Raw genomic sequence first — 23,839 nt, forward strand, 5'->3', positions numbered from 1 at the left:
ACCATAGCTGGTATTAGATGGAAGGACATACACTGAAGTGCCAAAAAAAATGGTACACCTGCCTAATATCATGTAGGGCCCCTGCGAGCACGCAGAAGTGCCGCAACACGACGTGGCATGGACTCGACTAATGTCTGAAGTAGTTCTGGAGGGAATCGACACCAAGAATCCTGCAGGGCTGTCCATAAATGCATACGATTGTGAGGTGTGTGGAGATCTCTTCTGAACAGCACGTCGCAAGGCATCCCAGATATGCTCAATAATGTTCATGTCTGGGGAGTTTGGTGGCCAGCGAAAGTGTTTAAACTCAGAAGTGTGTTCCTCGAGCCACCACCAGCTTGAACAGTCCCCTGCCGACACTCAGGGTCCATGGATTCATGAGGTTGTCTCCATACCCGTACACGTCCATCCGCTCGATACAATTTGAAACGAGACTCGTCCGACCAACAGTCTAATGTCGGTGTTGAAGGGGCTTAGGCGAGACGTAAAGCTTTGTGCAGTGCAGTGATCAAGGGTAAACGAGTGGGACTTCGGCTCCGAAAGCCCATATCGATGAAGTTTCGTTTAACGGTTCGCACGCTGATACTTGTTGATGTCCCAGCATTAAAACCTGCTGCAATCTGCGGAAAGGTTGCATTTCTGTCACGTTGAATGATTCTCTTCAGTCGTCGTTGGTCCATATCTTGCAGGATCTTTTTCCGGCATCAGCGATGTCAGAGATTTCATGTTTTACTGGATTCCTGATGTTCACGGTACGGGAAAGTCCCCACATCATGGCTACCTCGGAGATGCTGTCTCCCATCGCTCGTCCGCCGACAATAATACCATGTTCAGACTCACTTAAGTCTTGATAACATGCCATTGTAGCGGCAGTCACTGATCTAACAACTGCGCCAGAGACTGGTTGTCTTATGTAGGCGTTGCCGACAGAAATGCCGTATTCTGCCAGCTTACATATCTCTGTATTTGAATACGCATGCCTATACCAGTTTCTTTGGCACTCCAGTGTAGTTAAAGTTGTATTAAACGCATGGCACACATATCACTGAACAACAAAGACTTCACTGACAAAATACTCGCGAAACTAACGAAACTACTAGTAATCATAAATCAAACAGATTTGTACATCTGATCTGTGATTAATTCTGGTCTTCACAGTACCACTCATAACAGCTCGGAACAGACGTGAATACTTTGCACGCAACGGCACGCCAAACTGTGCATTGCAATATGTTCCCTTATTAATCGTCACTCGTGACCGCAGAATGCAGGACATAATTCTCATTGTAAGTTTTCACATATGAACTCAAGCTGCATGTCTCTCTCTGTCTCTCTCTCCTACATAATTTACACAGAGATCCACAGTTCACACACCAATGGACAGAGGAGGACACAGTCTTTGTTTCCTATTCAAACACCGATCATGCTGCTCCGGATTGGCTGCGTTGATTTTCTATTAGTTGAACCTTTGCGCTCAACGAAAGATATCGTAAAGACATGTAAAATATAAGGAAATGCAGGTTGACTAATGTTACAGGTAACTTTCAAGTTATTGCAGCAGGCAGGACGTTTTACTATCAAGATTATACAATTTCGTTAATGTGGAGCAGGAGGTGCATTATACAATTCCAGATGACGATGTTCGATGCAACAGAGGCTACACCGCATCGACGTAAGCAAGAAGACGATCACGTAATTGGTGATAGAAGATATGCAACAGCTGCGCCACTAAAATAGTTAAACAACGGTCACATACACTATCTCCACCTGCTACACATTATGATATGTACCTACAGAAAAAGGCCTGTCTGCTTTATAATTTTTGCATTGTATATTAACCTCGTAATTTTTTATTTATTTGTCTTTATTAAAGTCGTTTCTTACACAGAATTACCGATTTCGGCAATGGAATAGCTATCTTCAGCATCCATAGTAAAAGTAAAATAAAATACATTATCAGCTCCTTTCTTGATGTATTGAAAACGAAGGACAGAAATTGTAATATAAACAGGATTCACCTCTGGTGCTGCTGCACTGCATGAAGTCATAAACATATAAAAATGCGAAGCATGCTTCACCCAGTTAGATAGGTCCTATACGATGCGAAGCTATCCTAGAAATCGTTAATGCATGCATGACATACAGACAATCATGCAAAATAATTAAAAGGAGGCCTATATAAAAGCACTGTTCTTTAAAATATTTGCATTTCGATCTAAGCGAGCAAAAAGTTTTTTATTTAACTGTCTGAAAAATCTATTTGTCTTTTAACAGTTTAAAGCTGATCACAATTTAACAAAATGTTCAGGAAGTATAAACTGATTACAGAAGTCATTCTAAAACTGAATACTCTAGACTTAGTCTTGCAAAGGAACGACGTCTATGATAGTTTTGCATCCTATATACTGCCGACTGAGGCATTCATGGCAATTTTGACTTGGGTTATTTTTACATGGCTGTTACTTGTCGCAGTGAAGGAGAATGAGATGTACACTCATGCTCATAAATTAAGGATAATGCTGATACATGGTGAAACAACGCTCTGGTGGGCGGTTTGCGGGTTTAAGTCACCTCGGAGTATGACCATGCGGTGCATTTGACCTGCGGTCGTCGTACGGTGGCGCTGGCAGCAGTCCACATAACACATACGCAGGGGTGTGTTCGTCCATGTCAGAGTACGGTGCAGTGAGTAAGTGTGCAGACGCTTTCAGACGTGTTAATGGTGACTGTGTGTTGGAAAAGACTCAAAGAACACACATTGATGACGTTATGAGGGATAGAATACTAGGGCGACTGGAAGCTGGTCAAACACAGCAGGTCGTAGCACGGGCCCTCCGTGTGCCACAAAGTGTGATCTCAAGATTATGATAACGACTCCAGCAGACAGAAAACGTGTCCAGGTGCTACAGTACGGGGCGTCCACAGTGTACAATATCACAAGAAGACCGATATCTCACCATCAGTGCCCGCAAACGGCCACGGAGTACTGCAGGTAGCCTTGCTCGGGACCCTACCGCAGCCACTGGAACTATTGTCTCCAGACACACAGTCTACAGACGACTGAACAGTCATGGTTTATTCGCCCGAAGACCTGCAAAGTGCATTCCACTGACCCATGGTCACAGGAGAGCCTGTAAAACCTGGTGTCAAGAACACAGTACATGGTCATTGGAACAGTGGTCCCAGGTTATGTTCACTGACGAGTCCAGGTATAGTCTGAACAGTGATTCTCGCCGGATTTTCATCTGACATGAACCAGGAACTAGATACCAACCCATTTAGGTCCTTGAAAGGGACCTGTATGGGGGTCGTGGTTTGATGGTGTGGGGTGGGACTATGATTGGTGCACGGACACCCCTGCATGTCTTTGACAGAGGAACTGTAACAGGTCGGGTGTATCGGGACGTCATTTTGCACCAGTATGTGCGCCTTTTCAGGGGTGCAGTGGGTCCCTCCTTCCTCCTGATGGATGATAACGCACGGCCCCACCTAGCTGCCATCGTGGTGGAGAACCTTGAAACAGAAGATATCATGCGAATGGAATGGCCTGCCTGTTCTCCAGACCTAAACCCAGTCGAGCACGTCTGGGATGCTCTCGGTCGACGTATCGCTGCACGTCTTCAAACCCCTACGACACTTCAGGACCTCCGACAGACACTGGTGCAAGAATGGGAGGCTATATCCCAGCAGCTGCTCGACCACCTGATCAAGAGTATGCCAATCCGTTGTGCGGCCTGTGTGCGCGTGCATGGTGATCATATCCCACACTGATGTCGGGGTACATGCGCAGAAAACAGTGTCGTTTTGTAGCACATGTGTTTCGGTACGGTTTTCTCAACTTATCACAATACCGTGGACTTAGAGATCTGTGTCGTGTGTGTTCCCTATGTGCCTATGCTACACTACTGGCCATTAAAATTGCTACACCACGAAGATGACGTGCTACGGACGCGGAATTTAACCGACAGGAAGAAGATGCTGTGATATCCAAATGATTAGCTTTTCAGAGCATTCACACAAGGTTGGCGCCGGTGGCGACACCTACAACGTGCTGACATGAGGAAAGTTTCCAACCGATTTCTCATACACAAACAGCAGTTGACCGGCGTTGCCTGGTGAAACGTTGTTGTGATACCTCCTGTAAGGAGGAGAAATGCGTACCATCACGTTTCCGACTTTGATAAAGGTCGGATTGCAGCCTATCGTGATTGCGGTTTATCGTATCGCGACTTTGCTGCTCGCGTTGGTCGAGATCCAATGACTGTTAGCAGAATATGGAATCAGTGGGTTCGGGAGAGTAATACGGAACGCCGTGCTGGATCCCAACGGCCTCGTATTACTAGCAGTCGCGCGGCTGTAACGGATCGTGCAGCCACGTCTCGATCCCTGAGTCAACGTATGGGGACGTTTGCAAGACAACAACCATCTGCACGAACAGTTCGACGACGTTTGCAGCAGCATGGCCTATCAGCTCGGAGACCATGGCTGCGGTTACCCGCGACGCTGCATCACAGACAGGATGCGATGGTGTACTCAACGACGAATCTGGGTGCACGAATGGCAAAACGTCATTGTTTCAGATGAATCCAGGTTGTGTTTACAGCATCATGATAGTCGCATCCGTGTTTGGCGACATCGCGGTGAACGCACATTGGAAGCGTGTATTCGTCATCGCCATACTGGCGTATCACCCGGCGTGATGGTATGGTTTGCCATTGGTTACACGTCTCGGTCACCTCTTGTTCGCATTGACGGCACTTTGAACAGTTGGCGTTACATTTCAGATCTGTTACGGCCCGTGGCTCTACCCTTCGTCCGGTCCCTGCGAAACCCTACATTTCAGCAGGATAATGCGCGACCGCATGTTGCAGGTCCTGTACGGGCCTTTCTGGATACAGAAAATGTTCGACTGCTGCCCTGGCCAGCACATTCTCTAGATCTCTCACCAACTGAAAACGTCTGGTCAATGGTGGCCGAGCAACTGGCTCGTCACAATACGCCAGTCACTACTCTTGATGAACTGTGGTATCGTGTTGAAGCTGCATGGACAGGTTTACCTATACACGCCATCCAAGTTCTGTTTGACTCAATGCCCAGGCGTATCAAGGCCGTTATTACGGCCAGAGGTGGTTGTTCTGGGTACTTATTTCTCAGGATCTATGCACCCAAATTGCGTGAAAATGTAATCACATGTCAGTTCTAGTCTAATATATTTGTCCAATGAATACCCGTTTATCATCTGCATTTCTTCTTGGTGTAGCAATTTTAATGGCCAGTAGTGTATTAGCGCCAGTTTTGTGTAATGTCACGTTGTGTGGCACCACATTCTGCAATTATCCTTAATTTATAAGCATGAGTGTATATCACGTGCATATTATAATTCTTGTCCATTGCTTTTAATGTATTAAGGTAATAACTAGTAATGTATTTTTTTTTTTTTACTTCTGTTGTAGATTCTGAAGATGGTTATCGCACACCCGAAACCGGTCTTTCTGTTAAAAAAGCTTTGTGATCACGACAACTAAATAAAAAATTACGTACATCACATAATCTTTGTCCAGATTATCTCCTTATATCAATTCCTGTAAGTCGCCCAGTAGCACCCGGGCCCTTGTATTGTGACTACGAAGTTCAGCAAATTTTAAAGGATTTCCAAAGCGGAAAGCTGGGCGGGCGCACGCAAATGCAAGCAAAGCAGCTGCCAGGAAGCCGGCGCCAAGAAAGAAGGGGCCCCGCCGGGCTGGAGTAATCCGCTTATCTGTGGTCGGGTGGGGCGAGTGGGGGGGGAGGGGGGTTCTCGCGCTGCCCTTTATGGTTCCTCACCGGCAATAAACGCTTTCCGGCAAGGGAGCCAGTTCGCTTCTGATCGATCCCATCCGCCCTTCGCCGCACCTGACGCCATATCACGCATCCTACTAGTCCCATCACCATTTCTATAAAGTCAACAAAACGGCGACACAACACTCTAGTCTGATTTAAATTAGCTGGCGTTTCACTTTTAATCTCCAAAGTCGCCACAAGTAAGCACTCCGGAAAAAACGTTCGTCAGACTCAGAAGACATGACGCTAATGTTGGGTACCACCGCCACATTAGCCTCGACAACGGCTGCAGTTCGGCAAGGAATAGAGCCCACAGGTTTCTTCAGGTAATATACAGAGGATAGGCAAAATAATGTACTTACTTGAGAATCGTTTATTAGTAAGGAAATTGGAAAATTTGTGGTAAACTCCTATGGGACCAAACTGCTGAGGCTATCGCTCCCTAAGCTTACATACTACTTAATCTGACTTAAGGGGTGTAGGACGCCAAACGGGCCGACTTGGAGCAGGAGAGGCACCACATGACATTTTATTTTCTACTGTCTATACTTTTACAAATAAATTCATAAAACTTTGTCAGCATGACCAGGAAGGATTCAGGATTCACACTCAGCAGTGGAAGTGCAAAAACATAACAAAATATTTTTTTTTAGATACGAAATTTCATCATTTTTTCACTTACTGTTGGCTGCATTTGTTGCTATAGGTACATTTTTCTTCACAAGTAAGAGAGATTCTTTGACGAATTTTGCACACCATACAAACCATACTTACAGGTGTATGAAACTCTAGAATTTTCCAAATCTATTAAAAACTGTGGTAAAAATTGAGATAATTAACTACAATATTTGATTTTTTTCTAAACATAAAGTTTAAAACGTAACAGCTCATTCATTTTTTCATAAACTAAATAGATTCTAGAGTTTGTCACCCGTAAGAATGGTTTGTATGCTGTGGAAAATTCATCGAACAGTCTCTCTTACTTATGAAGAAAAGTGTACCTATAGCAATAAATGCCGCGAATAGTAAGTGAAAAAATGATGAAATTTCACATGTAAAAAAAAATTATTTTGTTATGTTTTTGAACTTCCACTGCTACGAGTGTGAATCCTGAATCCTTCCTGGTCATTCTGACAAAGTTTTATGGATTTACTTGTAAAAGTATAGACAGTGGAAATTAAAATGTCCTTTGATGCCTCTCCTGCTCCAAGTCGGCCCGTTTGACGTCCTACCCCCCTTAAACTAACTTACGCTAAGGACAACACACACACCCATGCCCGAGGGAGGACTCGAACCTCCGACGGGGTGAGCCGCGCGAACCGCGACAAGACGCCCTAGACAGCGCGGTTACCCTCGCGGCTATTAATTAGGGGGTTGGACCCTCATTTGTCCGTAATACAGGTGCGATTCTTATTGGAATAGTGGCACATAATGATTGTATAGTATTCATTGGGATGTTATGCTACTCTTCGACCAGAACCTCTTCTAACTCCTGTAGTGACGAGGGAGGCGGAAATCCGCTCCGGAGTGTGCGATCCAATACCGCCCACGAGGGTTCGATAATGTTCAAGTCCGGGGACTGTGCCGGCCAGGGAAGATGAAGCAGTTCAGTTACCCCGTCATACCACGATTGTAGTGTCCTTGCTGTGTGAATGGATGCATTATCGTCCTAACATCATAGTTGGGGAACAACAGTTGAATCATGGGGTACACCTGATCACCTAAAATGTTCACATAATCAATGGCTGTAACACGGCCTTTGAGAGTAGTAACGGGACCAGCAGACTGCCATGGTATGGCTGTATGGCTGCCCACACCGTCACACTTCCACCTACAAGCTTAACCGTTGGAATCAAGCAATCAGGATTATAGGCTTCTTTTGGCGTTCTGCAGACGTAAACCCGGCCCAGTGTTGGAAATAACGAAAACGTTGACTCGTCGGACCGTATGACGTGTTTCCACTTATCAGCCGTCCAGGATTTATGCTCCTGACACCATGTTTTACGCTTCTTTGCGTTGGTTGTCGTCACTAATGGTTTCGGTATAGCAGCTCGTCCATGAATATTCACTTTATGGACTTCTCGGCGGACAGTGTCGATAGATAGGGGTCTCGAAGATGGTTATTGAGCTCTGCAGTCGCTTTAGCCGTCGTAGTTTTGTGTTGTTTTGACACTGTTCCTGTTCGCGTACGACGATCTCTGTCATTTAGTTTTGATTTGCGCCCACTACTACGTTTACATGACGATGTCTTTCCATGTCTCGTGTAGGCTTTCATGACTATTGGAACAGCTGCTCTTGGAACATTCAATAAGTTGGCTGTCTTGGTTACTGATGCTCCAGCTAATCGGGCCCCAACAATCTGCCCTCTTTCGAACTCTGTTAGGTCTTTCATTGCACGTCGACCTCTGCCTGTGAATGCAAATACGAAGCGTGCACTACTCGTAAACAACCTGCACTGATGCCTAGTCCGTACTGAACACGCACAGTCCAGCGCGACACGTGCCTTACCTGCATTGTTGACCGTCAAACACAACCATCCCATTACTACCAATGTTCACATTATTTTGCCCATTCCTTGTATATCTCTCCTCGAACTTAACGCTCTTCTCTGAACAACGAGGGAGAAACACCCGCTCACATCAGAAAAAAAAATCCCTTCTGTCCAACTCCATCGTTCAGCAACCTTCTCGAAGTCCTTCTCAGTAACGAGAACCCGCCTCTGGAATAAACTCCCGCATTATGTTAGAGAACAGTTAAAGACATATCTGTTCAAGGAGCAGTAATGATTACAATTGTTCCTACATTATTTCTTTATCTTTGTAGAACCTTCTTTCGAACCAGATCTTCGTCATTTTCCAATATTCTTACCTGATACAGTTTCCTTAAATTCCCTACCCCCAGAACTAGCTATATTAGAAAATATATATTTTGAACTGCCACTACGATGATGATTATTATTATTATTATTATTATTATTATTACTGCTATTGCTATTACTGACAGCAGCTGCTGTAGCACAAGTACTGCTCGCATCAACTTTATTAGTTCGTAGGCAGTATTATTTTCTAGCATTGCCACTTAGACACTCAAGTCGTTTTAATACTATTTGTCATATTCAAATTTTTATCTCTTAGGCAACTATAATGTGAAAAACGTACTGTATGCGTGAAACGCTGGTCCGATGTAAGACCAGATTAAAGAAATACAATATCATCATCAACAGTTTTCTGCTATATTAGCAGGTCCTTTGCCTCTCTTTTTTCTGCGATACATTGCTTCCTTCTTAAGGCTGCTGTATGTTGTACCGTCCATCACGTCATCCAGTATCTGAAATCTCCTCCTTCCTCACTTCCTTTTCCCTTCTACATAACGTTCTAAAACTGTTTTTATCAATCCGTCATTCTTTCTTAATATATGCCCAATCCAATTTCTTCTTCTTCTTTTTATTACATCTAATAACTGTCTTTTCCCTCTCACTCTTCACAGTATCTCTTCATTTTTTACTCTGTCCATCCAACTTGTTCTTTCCATCCTCCGCCATCTCCACATCTCAAAAGCCTCCAGCGTTGTCTTTCTTCCTCAAAGTCCATGTTTCAGCGCCTTAAAGAAGAACACAAAATACAATATATCCGGCTCGAAACGCATTGATGAATATATCCTGTACAGCTATCAAACTGTCGGGATGTTGATTATCACATTTCATTCGCTGTTGCAAATAGTACTAGAAATTTTCCATTCTGATTAAGATCGGCTGATGTAGTGGGTCACTCGAGGCGCTAAAGGGTGCGTGACTGTTAGACCAGGAACGTAAGTGCGCAGCGCTGTGAGTACGCCTGTAGCCACAGCGGACTCGTCATAACAAAAGGGACTGTCCTATTTGCCATGACGATTTTCAGGTAGTTTTGGCTATAAATGTGAATGAAGTCGCCAATTTGATAAATTTATTCGACCTTTGTGATACACTGGTGTGCAAAGTTAAAGCAACAAACGGAAATTTCGCAAGGTTGCGTGTATTTTGCAACACAAAACAGTACAAATAGGTAATAGTAAAGTAGAAACAATGTAAAAAATAAGAACGTAAACAACTGCAACATGCACAACGGTTGAGAAAAATGTTCTTGGTTTTTTCCAACTCAACGGATTTGCACACACATTCTGACAACCTGGTTAATGTGCTCAGTATGGGGTGTGACCACCTCCAGCAGCAATACAGGCCTGACAACGATGGGGTATGCTGTGAATGATGTCACCAGTCTCGTGTTGAGGCAGTGACGCCAATTCTTCCTGCAGAGCTGCTCACAAGTCTTGGAGAGTGTTTGGTGGATGCTGACGTGATGCAACGCGTCTCCCTAGTGCATCCCGGACATGCTCTATGGTATTCAAATCGGAAGAGCGAGCAGGCGACGCCATGTGTGCAATATCTTCTGTTTGCAAGAAAAAAACAAGAGCTCGTGCTCTATGAGGTCGAGCATTATCAGATATCAGTACCAAGTCTAGGTCCGCAGCAACTAGTAACGACCGTACATGAGCTCCAAGGTCTCATCACGATATCTGACAGCAGTCAAACACTGCCGACTGATCTGTACAGTTTCACGAAGAGCTGTGCGAGTGGTCAATATAATCAAATAATAGTTAATAAACAGTTACATTTGTGCTTCTATTTACCTTCTTTGGAAAGGATATCGACGTATTTACATTGTCTGTTGAACATGTAACCTGCTTTAGGTTAGGATAAAATACTCGTATTTTTTTGTTGTAATAACGCACCCTTTAGCACCTTAACCACTAGGGATCTTCCTCGTTATTGGTTTCCTTCGACAACGTTTGGGTCCCGAAATTGTGTTCCGCGTTCCCCCCAGTAGCAAATCCATCGAGAATCACTCTCTAGTGCAAATCGGGACTCATCTGTGGAAAGAACATTGCTCCACTCTTGGACCAACGACCCTTGGATTGTTTGCAGATGACGCTGTTATTTACCGTCCAGTAAAATCGTCAGACGATCAATTACAATTACAAAATGACCTAGAGAGAATTTCTGTATGGTGGGAAAAGTAGCAATTCGCACTAAACCAAGAAAAGTGCGAGGTCATCCACATGGGTACTAAAGGCAATCCGATAAATTGTGGGTGTACGATAAAGCGCACAAATCTAAGGGCTGTCATCTCGACTAAATACGTAGGAATTACAATTACGAGCAACTTAAATTGGAAAGACTACATAGATAATATTGTGGGGAAGGCGAAACAAAGACTGCGCTTTGTTGGGAGAACACTTAGAAGATGCGACAAAAACCAACTAGAAAGACAGCCTACATTACACTCGTCCGTCCCTTGCTGTAATACTGCTGCGCGGTATGGGATTTATACCAAGTAGGATTGACGGTGGACATCGAAGAAGTGCAAAGAAGGGTAGCTCGTTTCGTGTTATCACGCAACGGGGGTGAGAGTATCATTGATATGATGCGCGAGTTGGGGTGGCAGTCACTGAAACAAAGGCGGTTTTACGAAATTTCAATCACCAACTTTCTCTTCCGAATGCGAAAATATTTTGTTGACGCCCACCTACGTAGGGAGAAATGATCATCATAATAAAATAAGAGAAATCAGAGCTCGAACGGAAAGATTTAGGTGTTCCTTTTTCCCACGCGCCATTCGAGAGTGGAATGGTAGAGAAGTAGTATGAAAATGGTTCGATTAACCCTTTGCCAGGCACGTAAGTGTGAACTGCAGAGTAACGAGGTAGATGTAGATGTAGACCGTCCAGGTGGCACGTTGACCTCTCCACTCTAGACCCACCCTTCTGTGAAGACGCGTTATAGGCAGACATACAGCGAGAGTCTGACAATAAAGACTCCACAGCGTTTGCCTCGATACAACACGTCCAGTGGATACTGCGAGGTCAGATGCCAGTTGCCGAGCAGTATTGATGCGGTACCCTTGTGCCCTTACAGCTAAATAACGGTCCTTTGTTTCTGATGTCACACGTAGTCGGAACTGTCCTAGTCTTCCAGATACAGTTTCGTTCTCTATTAACTGTTGCCACATCCGAATAACAACAGAACGATTCATATTAAGCCATGAGGCCACATCAGTTTACGACTTTCCTGCTTCCATTCCTCCTATGACCCCCACCCCAGAGAGTCTGATTGGCATCTTCTCTATGCCCTACTACACCGTTTGTGACTGTGCACACAGCAATCTTGGATGTGAGACTACCCGGAAACACTGCCCCATTTGATACGTGCCCTGACGTCATCGTTGGCATGGTTGCTCCTTGACCGGAACCCCATCTTCCGTGCAGAACACAATCGTACGGACAACTGTTGACGGTTTGTATGATAATATTGTGAATTAGACAAGGGACAGTGAAATATGAGTTTTTTGCTTTAATTTTGGTCACTAGTGTATTATATTCTTTGGTCAGAGGGGTTACTTCTTTAGAAGAGAATAGCAACTTGTGTTGGACAGTCTGGCTATGTACTTGGTTTGGAAAGGATGGAAGCTGGCCTGCTGTATAATGGAGGCAGCATTATTTAAAAATGATTTTGTGTTAGTATGTTTTGAGAAGACCAACGGTCTTCCGTTGTAGTAACACCGGTTCCCGTCAGATCACCGAAGTTAAGCGCTGTCGGGCTGGGCTAGCATTTGGATGGGTGACCATCTGGTATGTCGAGCGCTGTAGGTAAGCGGGGTACACTCAGCCCTTGTGAGGCAAACTCAGGAGCTACTTGAATGAGAAGTAGCGGCTCCGGTCTCGTAAACTGACACACGCCCGGGACAGTGGTATGCCCCTGCATATCCGCATCCAGTGACGCCATGCCCTGAGGATGACACGGCGGCCGGTCGGTGCCGTTGGACCTTCCAAGGCCTGTTCGGACGGAGTTTATGTTTTGAGAAATGAACATGAGATTATATAAGGGGTTTCTCTGGTCCAGAAGGTTAAAAACATCGATTTTTAATTGCATATTTCGATACCTTACATTATGGAGACGATGTGGACGAAACCGATTTGCGCGTAAACTATTGCATGTAGTCGAAATACACGTCCATCGGAGTAGCAGTCCCGCGTCGTTGAGCGCCTACGGACGGCACTCGGAGGCATTCACGCCGACCTGTATACGACGACCTACCGAATGATAATTTACGGCAAAGATTTGTTAGTGCTAACACTCAAAACTTACGAGTCGACAAATGCACTGATTTGGACTCTTTCCCCAAAACATATATACTGCGGTAAAGAAGTAGTTGAAGTTGCAAACAATTTGGCTACACTTATCTTCAACGGCTGCTTCATGGGATTCGCACAAAGAATGTCATGGGCATTCAACTTGGCAACACGGTGGACCACCTTGTACGCTCAGGGCACCGCGCGTGTACGGCCAGTAGAGAAGCCAGATTTGTGGCCCGGGAGAAGCGGTGAACGCAGATTTATGAGATCCACGAAGGCTCCAGGAATCGCAGACTGATGGTAAGCCCCCCAAAAAACGGACGAAAATCCTTTCCAAAACTTCAAACGCGACTTCTTAAAAGCACACTCTTTTGCTGGGTGTTTGGACTGCCGAAAAATTACTTGGCCGATTTTGATGCCGCTTAACTATTTTCGTTGAGAATTGATATAGCTATGGTCGAAACCTCTAAAGGTTAAACAATTTTCAAAATATCGAATTTTTTTTGTAGGTTTGAATGCCACAAAAATTCTATTTTTCTTACATTTTTTCAAGTAGCCGCTATTTTTGTGAAAAAATGACATTTTTTCACTTTTCGGAGGTTCTTACCATAGCTACCTACACTCGTATATTTTAATAATTTTTTTGTATTTTCAGTTTTAGACCAACGAGTTACCTGAACCAGGGCCATCCGCCTATCGGTGCATGGCGTACATTTTGTTTGATAGCCCCTTAATACTTTTGGACAAAATAATTTTTAATGCAGGTAAAATGTGCATGAATAAAAGGATGTTAGCATTGTTTGACTTATCTTTTGATTTTAACTAAAAAAAAAGTTGAAAATGAGTGTAGATCAGAAAATCTCCTTAATGGAAGAATATCGAGAGGGCAATTTTTAATGTAATCCAATTTTTTATATTCTTGTAACTGTATAGTTTCCTATTGCTAGAATATTACATGAGGTCGAAGTTTAGGGTAGTAACCTTATAATGCAACATGTGATTTTGTATTATAGTTGAAAGAAGTTTCAAGGAAGGTAATCGTACACAGGAAATGTATAAAGAAATATTTTGTTAACTTTTCTAGGTGTGCCCGCATCTCGTGGTCGTGCGGTAGCGTTCTCGCTTCCCACGCCCGGGTTCCCGGGTTCGATTCCCGGCGGGGTCAGGGATTTTCTCTGCCTCGTGATGGCTGGGTGTTGTGTGCTGTCCTTAGGTTAGTTAGGTTTAAGTAGTTCTAAGTTCTAGGGGACTTATGACCACAGCAGTTGAGTCCCATAGTGCTCAGAGCCATTTGAACCATTTTTTTCTAGGTGTGAGACTTTTAAGAAAAGGTGTATTGTTGTCGTGTCTTAATGAAGCATAGTTAAAATTGGAGTCTTTTCTCTCATTTATCAGTCGTTAAGATTAGCTCCTCATTTTTTTTATTTTTTTTATTTATTTATTTTTTTTTTTTTACTTTCATGACTCTTTGCACACTCGCATGGCACACCGCGAGTTGTGTACTGAGAAGGATTTTTGTGAAAATGGGTAAGTATCGTCTTGCATTGCAGATCGCAAGTACGGCAAATGAAATTTGTTTTTGGACAGTCATATTAATATTCCTAACAGTAATAGGTTGCATAGCAGAAGACTGTTCCGTGGCCACAGGCAGGCCAACAAATTTAATTATCATCGAAGTTCATTTCCATTGTAAGGCATAGTGATGGTCAGAATGTTTTTGTGAAAATGTCAGTACCATTTCTGAAGATTAATGTCAATACAAGATTTCAGCTAAGTGCTATTTTATGAATTTTCAAGCAGTTTTATCAGATGTGTTAAGTTTTTGTTTATTTGCTGTGTAATTACAATAACAGTTCTGGTACAGTGATTGTTTGCTAGGCTAAAGATAAAGAGTAGCCATATTCAGGGCCTACATTTTTAATCTTGTGCCGGCCGCTGTGGCCGAGCGGTTGTAGGTGCTTCAGTCCGGAACCGCGCTGCTGTTACGGTAGCAGGTTCGAATCCTGCCTCGGGAATGGATGTGTGTGATGTCCTTGGGTTAGTTAGATTTAAGTATTTCTAAGTCTAGGGGATTGATGACCTCAGATGTTAAGTCCCATAGTGCTTCGAGCCATTTAAACCATTTTTTAAAATCTTGAGTCTTATGTTTTGCAGTCAGACAGAATAAGTAAATTTCATTGAAAACGGGTTGCTTACTCGTAGGCCAATTGCTGGATGTACCGGCTAGACTGGATTTCACATGGTGTAGCGTGAGCCCCACATATCTGCGTTCATAATTACGTTTTCGCATAATTCTGTTACCTGGACTGAGATTAACGTATTTCGATATCAAAATAAGTTTTAAACATTTCTTAGATACCAACTTGACACAAACGCGAGTTTAAGCTTCTCACATTACTTTCACATGAAGATATGGAAGACAGGAGCATTTGCTCGAACACAATGATGACACAAATATCTTGGTTCGTATTGACGATAATGTGAATGGCTCTTCCGAAGTCATGGGGCGAAAAAATCCCCAAAACATGAAAGACACATTGCGGATTACAAGGGGCATCGGGCAGCTGGTGCACTCGACGCGTTGCATAACCTGAAAAGAGGCGAAGTCGCGACAGATCGGACCACGGAACACGTTCCCAATCAGCTACTGTCCACTGATTACGTGTAGCTCTGTGTGCCGCTGTGAGCAACAGGCTTTGCGAGGTTTCCTCGGAAAATGATTGAGATGGGCCCCTATTCAATAACAGCACCAACTGCCGTCGGATTTTATGCCGATTATCATTGATAAGGAGCAGGTCTAGTCTTCAGTCCGTGTAGGTTATGTTTTTCTTTACGACCATTGCACTTTATTACAAGGTTCCAAGTGGTACCAGCGCTGCTTGTAGCTATGTTGGACAGTTTTTGTTTCACGTCTTTACGTTGGTCATCATAACACAGTTTGATGTCTCCTTAAAATGTTACAATTTTTCTATAGTTAGGATCAATAATTTCTCTGTATTCCTCAATAGTATCCGTATCTCATTAAATGATGCGACATTCACGGCGAAGACCGTTGTATTTCTTGACGCTGCCATCGTCACAAGACAGCTTCTCGCCGCTCAGTACGTGATCAACATAAAGGATACCGTCGCCGCTTTCTTCGGCTTTCACAAAGCCCTTTAGCTGCCACTGCCTTAATTAACCGCTAGTTGCAATTAAGAATCCACTACAGCGGCGCAACATGAGGGAAAACTGAATGATCTTTAGTGACTGGTTGTTGCAAAGCCACAAGAAACTAGCACCGTCTAGTACGTCTGTTGTCGGTTTCTTAATTTCTAATATCAAATGTCATTTTCTTGTTGTGCTTCATCCGTCACTGCGACTGAGTGAAAGGAGTATATGTTTGCCATTTGTGTTCCGTTTCTTCTCATCTATAGTGATCTACAATACACGACTCGATTTTAATGTGTGCAGCGCGTCCCAGCTGTTTACAGAAATTTACGATCTGAGGAAAAAATACCACATGATATACGCTATGTTTCCAATAGTTAATCTGATGTACAAGTTTGCAAACTTTTATCACACTGAAGAGCCAAAGAAACTGGAACACCTGCCTAATATCGTGCAGGGCCCCCGCGAGCACGCAGAAGTGCCGCAACACGAAGTGGCATGGACTCGACTAACGTCTGAAGTAGTGCTGGAGGGAAATGACACCATCAGTCCTGCAGCGCTGTCCACAAATCCATAAGAGTACGAGGGGGTAGAGATCTCTTCTGAACAGCACGTTGCAAGGCATCCCAGATACCTCAATAATGTTCATGTCTCGGGAGTTTGGTAGAAACTCAGAAGAGTGTTCCTGGAGCCATTCTGGTCATGTGTGGTGTTGAATTGTCCTGCTCGAATTGCCCCCAAGTCCGTCGGAATGCACCATGGACATGAATGGATGCAGGTAAATAAATATAAATGTAGTGTGACTAGAGTCTCCCGTCGGGTAGACCGTTCGCCCGGTGCAAGCATTTCGATTTGACGCCACTTCAGCGACTTGCGCGTCGATGGGGATGAAATGATGATGATTAGGACAACACAACACCCAGTCCCTGAGCGGAGAAAATCTCCGACCCAGCCGAGAATCGAACCCGGCCCTTAGGATTGACATTCTGTCGCGCTGGCCACTCAGCTACCGGGGACGGACATGGATGCAGGTGATCAGACAGGATGCTTACGTGCGTGCCACCTGTTACAGTCGTATCTAGACGTATCAAGGCTCTCATATCACTCCAACTACACACGCTCCACACCGTTACAGAGCCTCCACCAACTTGAACAGTGCCCTGCTGACGTGCAGGGTTCTTGGATCCATGAGATTGTCTCCATGCCCGTACACGTCCATCCACTCGATACAATTTGAAACGAGAGTCGTCCGACTAGGCAGCATGTTTCCAGTCCTCAACAGTCCAATGTCGGTGTTGGCGGGCAGGATGAGGAAGTCATCAAGGGTACAAGCGTGGGCCTTCGGTTACGAAAGCCCATATCGAAGATATTTCGTTGAATAGTTCGCATGCTGAAACTTGTTGATGGCCCAGCATTGAAATCTGCAGCAATAGGCGGAAGGTTTGCACCTCTGTCACACTGAATTATTTTCTTCACTCACCGTTGGTCACATCCTTGCAGAATCTTTTTCCAGTCGCAGTGATGTCGGAGATTTGATCTTTCACCTGATTCCTGATACTCACGGCATACCCGTGAAATGGTCGTACGGAAAAATCCCCACTTCTTCGCTACCTCGGAAATGCTGTGTCCCGTCGCTCTCGAACCGAGTATAACATCACGTTCCGACGAACCTAAATCTTGAAAACCTTCCATTGTAGCAGCAGTAACGGGTCCAACAACTGCGCCAGACTCTTTTTTTTCCTACACACACCAAAAAACGTTTTGCATCGCCACAGTTCCCAGAGCTCCTGAAGACTGTGGATATTGTATCACAGACACAGTCACTTTGACTGTTCAGAGTAGTCACTGAACCTGCCCAAAGATGAAAACAACCGTGCATGAGCATGGCCTATTAGACGGAGGGAGTCCGACAGCCGATCAGCCCCAGTCGTTCCACCAAGAAGCAGGTACACAGCTCGTGTTGTCTGTAGTTCAACCATGCCTAGACGGTCAATACCGCGGTTCGATCGCGTCCACATTGTTACTTCGTGGCAGGAAGGGCCCTCAACAAGGAAATGCTTACTGATGTTTCCTTATTAATTTGTACCAGGAAGGGTTCGCAACAAGGGAAGTGTCCAGGCGTCTCGGAGTGAACCAAAGCGATGTTGTTCGGACATGGAGGAGATACAGGGACAGGAACTGCCAACGATACGCCTCGCTCAGGCCGCCCAAGGGCTACTACTGCAGTGGATGACCGCTACCTATGGATTATGGCTCGGAGGAACCCTGACAGCAACGCCACCATGTCGAATAATGCTTTTGGTGCAGCCACAGGACGTCGTATTACGACTCAAACTGTGAGCAATAGGCTGCAAGATGCGCAACTTCACTCCCGACGTCCTTGGCGATGTCCATCTTCGCAGCCGCGACACCATGCAGCGCAGCACAGATGGGCCCAACAACGTGCTGAATGGACCGCTCAGGGCTGGCATCATGTTCTCTTCACCGATGAGTGTCGCATTTTCCTTAAACCAGACAATCGTCGGAGACGTGTTTGGGGGCAACCCGGTCAGGCTGAACGCCTTAGACACACTGTTCAGCGAGTGCAGCAGGGTGGAGATTCCCTGCTGTTTTGGGGTGGCATTGCGTGGGGCCGACGTACGCCGCTGGTGGTCACGGAAGGCGCCGTAACGGCTGTACGATACGTGAACGCCGTCCTCCGACCGACAGTGCAACCATATCGGCAGCATATTAGCGAGACATTCGTCTCCATGGACAATTCACGCCTCCATCGTGCGTGCACATCTTGTGATTGACTTCTTTCAAGATAACGACATCGCTTGACTAGAGTAGCCAGCGTGTTCTCCAGACATGAACCCTATCGAACATGCCTGGGATAGACTGAAAAGGGCTGTTTATGGACGACGTGACCCACCAACCACTCTGAGAGGTCTACGCCGAATCGCCGTTGTGGAGTGGGACAATTTGGACCAACAGTGCCTTGATGAACTTGTGGATAGTATGCCACTGCGAATACAGGCTTGCATCAATGCAAGAGGACGTGTTGCTGGGTATTAGAGGTACCAGTGTGTACAGCAATCTGGACCACCACGTCTGAAGGCCTCGCTGTATGGTGGTACAACATGCAATGTGTGTTTTTTATGAGCAATGAAAAGTGCGGAAATAATGTTTATGTTGATCTCTGTTTCAATTTTCTGTACAGGTTCCGGAACGCTTGGAAGCGAAGTGATGCAAAACTTTTTTTAGTGTGTGTATTTCTCTTCTCTGCTACTCTCTCTTCATTAGTAAGCCGATCTACCAAACTAGTCTTCGCCATTTTCCTTAAGCCTCACATTTGAAAATCTTCACCCTTTTTGAGAAAAACGTTTCTTGGTGTTGCCAGTCTGCCTCTGTACTTCGGCTGAGTAGTACTTTATTTTGTATGACGACTCAGTACAAACATTTTCATTGACGCCGCGCGGGGTAGCCGAGCGGTCTTAGGGCACCACGTCACGGTTCGCGCCGCTCGCCCCCCCCCCCCCCCCCCAGTCGGAGGTTCAAGTCCTCCCTCGGGCATGGGTGTGTATGTGTTGTCCTTAGTGTAAGTTAGTTTAAGTTAGATTAAGTAGTGTGTAAGCTAAGGGAAAGATGACCTCAGCAATTTGGTCCCTAAGTCCTTACCACAAATGTCCATTTTTTTTTTCATTGACGCTGCTGTAAACAATTCTGTGAAACCTGAAGATGATCAGGTGATGGAGACGAGTAGTTAATAAGAACTTCTTGTCAACAGCTCTTTGCGGCTATAAGAATATTATTTTTTACAAATATTAGGGAGCTGTGGGACATCACCTGCATCAGTATTTTGAAAATGTGAAGCTTTCCGTCAGAAGTTCATATCAACCGTAACGTCAGATGACACCAAATCTGATGACTTGTTTTCGCCTGATGAGGCTTAGTTCCAACGTTATGCTTAGGTAAACACACACTTACGAAATTCGCATCATCTCCACGAGACCCCTCCGCATGCACACAGTGTTGGCGTTCGGTGTAGATCACAAACGAGAATAATCACTATACTCTTTCCTAGCACCGTGACCAGTGACTGCTGCTTACAGACCATACAACAGTTTGGAGGCATAACACACGTGCTTTCAGCAGGGCAATGCAGCCATGCAATAAAGCGGAATCGTCATAAAGAACACCATAACCTATAGGAACTGAAGAATTGCTCCTTATCAATGAAAATCAGCGTAAACTCCCACGGCAGTTGCTGCTATATAGGTCCATCTCAACCACCATTTTCCGAGCGAACCTATCAACCTATTAGCTAACAGTGGCAAATGAAGCTACGCGTCATCGGAAGATCATACAACCAGGAACACCGTAAGTTTCTTGGATCAGAGTTTTTATGAACAAGCGATTCACAAGCTATTGTCGCCTCCTCGGTCCCTGATTTATTCCCTCCCGACTTTTTCTTGTGGAAACAGCACAAGGACGCTGCATGCAAATCTGACCTCCCACTATTAGCGAATAAAAGAGAGAAATTGAAAGGTACGCTACTGCAATTCCTCGACAAAAGTTACGACCTGTGTTTAAGAATACGAACTATTTTATTCAACTGTGGGAACAGTCATTGCCCTCTAACATTACGTCACGTTTCGAGCACCCAGTTTTTAGTGTCATAGTTTTCTTCCCCCGTTAGGGCCTCCCAGCCAACGATACCACACGAGCACTTCATTTACTAGGTGAGTTCAAGGACGGACTGGCTTAATTATCGCAAAAGTCTGGTGTGAAATCGTGGCCAGTTATGCTGTGCGCTCCTTACACCACCATCTACGGACTCATTTCTGCAGTTTCAGTACGAGTGGTGGATACTTGCAAGTGCAGTTATTGTCTTTGAAAAAAAAAGCGAAATTTCTGTTCGCCGCATTGCGTACTTCTTTGAGTTAACTTCTCCAAAATACTGTAGCAGCTCTTTCTATCTCTGGGCCAAGTTTCATCGAGATACGTTATTTAGCACTGACATATCATGCGGAAGTTAATTTCATCCGACCAGTGTCATTAACAAAATAAAAATGAAAAAAGCAACACGGTCTGAGGAAACCGCACCGAGACCAAGAATCAGCCTAAGCAGCATGTTAAAAGTCGTGAGCAGGCCACAGTTACTGAACAAGCCGCCCGCCTCGTCAGCGCTCAGCAGGAGTGAAGTTCCTGCAGACCCGTGCGGCAGGCAACTATTTACGGCTGCAGATTCCTAGGAAATGGCAGGAGAGTCTGAGCGGCGGCTTTCCCTCGGTAGGCCGCGTAAGTCTTAAAATACCGGCACGGCGTAAAGGGAAACTGTTAGCGCCAGGAGTAGCTGTCCGGGCTTTGGGATCGAGGATGAGAAGTTGCACTCACAACGATTAAAAACCTTCTGTATGTTGTACCGCATCATTGTATAAAATACTTTAATTATAAACTTAAAACAATTGCATTAAGTTTCGGGTGTGCAGCCGCAAGAATTCTCCTACTTCTTCTAGTATTTCGGCTGTATAACGTTCAGCCATCTTCAGAGAGAGCCGCAAGACTGTCTCTCCAATGTTATTGCTATTTAACACCTTACATAAGATGGGCTGGCAGCAGCACAGTACGCTGCTCTTCAGCCACAGGTTTTACAAAAGAAAAAAACTATGGAGACACAGAACATACAGAACATAGTGGGGGACAAAAAACAGTAGACACAGTAACGAAAAAACACGAAGCCGTTCACACGCGAAGAAAAGCCAAGAAACTGTTAGCAGTGAACACGGACATTGATGATGGAGACGACACGTGAACGATGGAGAGCCCGGGGGAGGAGAGGGGTGAAAAGGAGCAGGGAAGGAAGGGAGAAGGGAGAGAGGGTGCCCTGAGGAAAAAACACAGGAAATGGGAGAGGAGGATCAATGTTGATAGGAGGGGTAGATGGAGGGGAGGATCAAAGTTGATAGGAGGGGTAGATGGAGGGGAGGAGGGCATCATCAGGGAGGGGGAGCTGGCGGAAGCCACTTTGGCAGAGGGTAAGGAGAGTGGAGAGATGGAGAGCAGGTGGGACGTGGGAATACAGGCGCGGCAGCGGACAGGAGTGGGAGAGGATGTGAGAGACAAGCAGGTGAGGGGGATCTAGTTTACGGGAGGTGTAGAGGATCCGTATCCGTTCGAGGAAAAGGAGGAGGTGGGGGAACGGGATAAGGTCGTACAGGATCCGTGTGAGGGAGAGGAGACAGATGCAATAGGCAAGGCGAAGAGCATGGCGTTCGAGGATTTGAAGGGATTTGTAAAAGGTAGGAGGGGTGGAGATCCAGGCAGGGTGGGTGTAGCAGAGGATAGAGCAGATGAGGGATTTATAGGTGTGGAGGATGGTGGAGGAGTCCAGACCCCATGTACGGCCAGAAAGGAGCTTGAGGAGACAGAGTCGGGAGCATGCCTTGGCTTGGATTGTCCGGAGACAGGGGGTCCAGGAGAGGCGACGGTCAAGGGTGACGCCAAGGTACTTGAGGGTGGGGGCGAGGGCGATAGGACGGCCATAGATGGTGACATAGAAGTCGAGGAGGTGGAAAGAAGGGGTGGTTTTGCCTACAATGGTCGCCTGGCCGCTCCAGTGCTCGCTTCGTCCCTTTACACTCGTGTGTCGCGCAACTGCGCATGCGGCCACAGATACAAATTCGTCAGAGACGTTGGTCAGCGGCAGAGATGTGCACAATGCGCTAGTTACATCTATGACTCCGCAGTCGATCTGTGTTGGCATGTGGATATATCATTGTGAGCTGCACTGTGACGACGTCTTTGTGAGTTTATTACAGCAAGTGCCAGATTCCATTATTAATCAAGGTTGAAACCACTATTTCTATTAATTAAATTGGTCGTCAAGCGAATCCCAATTGCCTCCTTCACTATTGAGTCCCAAAAAGATGATGTAGTTGCCAAAACTTCGACGTTGTCATACAACATACTGCGACCAATGTCAATACAGTGCTTGGTTCAAATGGCTCTGAGCACTATGGGACTTAACTGCCGTGGTCATCAGTCCCCTAGAACTTAGAACTACATCAACCTAACTAACCTAAGAACATCACACACATCCATGCCCGAGGCAGGATTCGAACCTGAGACCGTATCGGTCGCGCGGTTCCAGACTGTAGCGCCTAGAACCGCTCGGCCACCCAGGCCGACAATACAGTGCTCTGTCACTGCCGACTTGTTAGGTTGTAAAAGTCGTGTGTACCTCCGGTGTTCTGCACATCTTTCTTGGACAGTACGAGCTGTTTGTCCAAACTAAGAAAGGCCACATTCGCATGGAATTTTGTAAACTCCAGATTTTCGGAGCAGCAAATCATCTCTGACGAAGCCCACGAGTGCAGCTGCCTTGGGTGGAGGACGAAAAGTCACTTTTACTTTGTGTCTGCTGAGAATCCGTCCTATTTTTGATGAGAGGCTACCCACATATGGCAGGAAGGCCATCGATTTAAAGGTTTCTTCGTCTTCTTCTGCATTCTTTGTGGCGTGGCCTCTTTCGGTTTCATTTTCAGTGCCTTCTGTATTTGCTGTGGGGAGTACCCATTGTGTTCAAACACTCTTTGCAAGTGGGAAAGTTCATCTTGCAGACTGCTTTCGTCAGAATTTAAAGCAGTTTCGACCGTATTTCAATGGCCTTCCTCAGGGCAAGACTGGCTTTCGTGGGAGAAAGGTGGCTTTATTTATT

The 23,839-nt window shown here is 45.4% G+C and overlaps 1 pseudogene; it reads left to right on the plus strand.

Annotated features, from left to right (window-relative positions):
* Nucleotides 1–12,387: 12,387 nt before the first annotated feature.
* On the plus strand, nucleotides 12,388–12,504 carry LOC126206861 (5S ribosomal RNA; annotated as a pseudogene).
* Nucleotides 12,505–23,839: the final 11,335 nt, after the last annotated feature.

This window comes from Schistocerca nitens, chromosome 1, assembly GCF_023898315.1.
Source record: "Schistocerca nitens isolate TAMUIC-IGC-003100 chromosome 1, iqSchNite1.1, whole genome shotgun sequence".
NCBI classification, from domain to species: Eukaryota; Metazoa; Arthropoda; class Insecta; order Orthoptera; family Acrididae; genus Schistocerca; species Schistocerca nitens.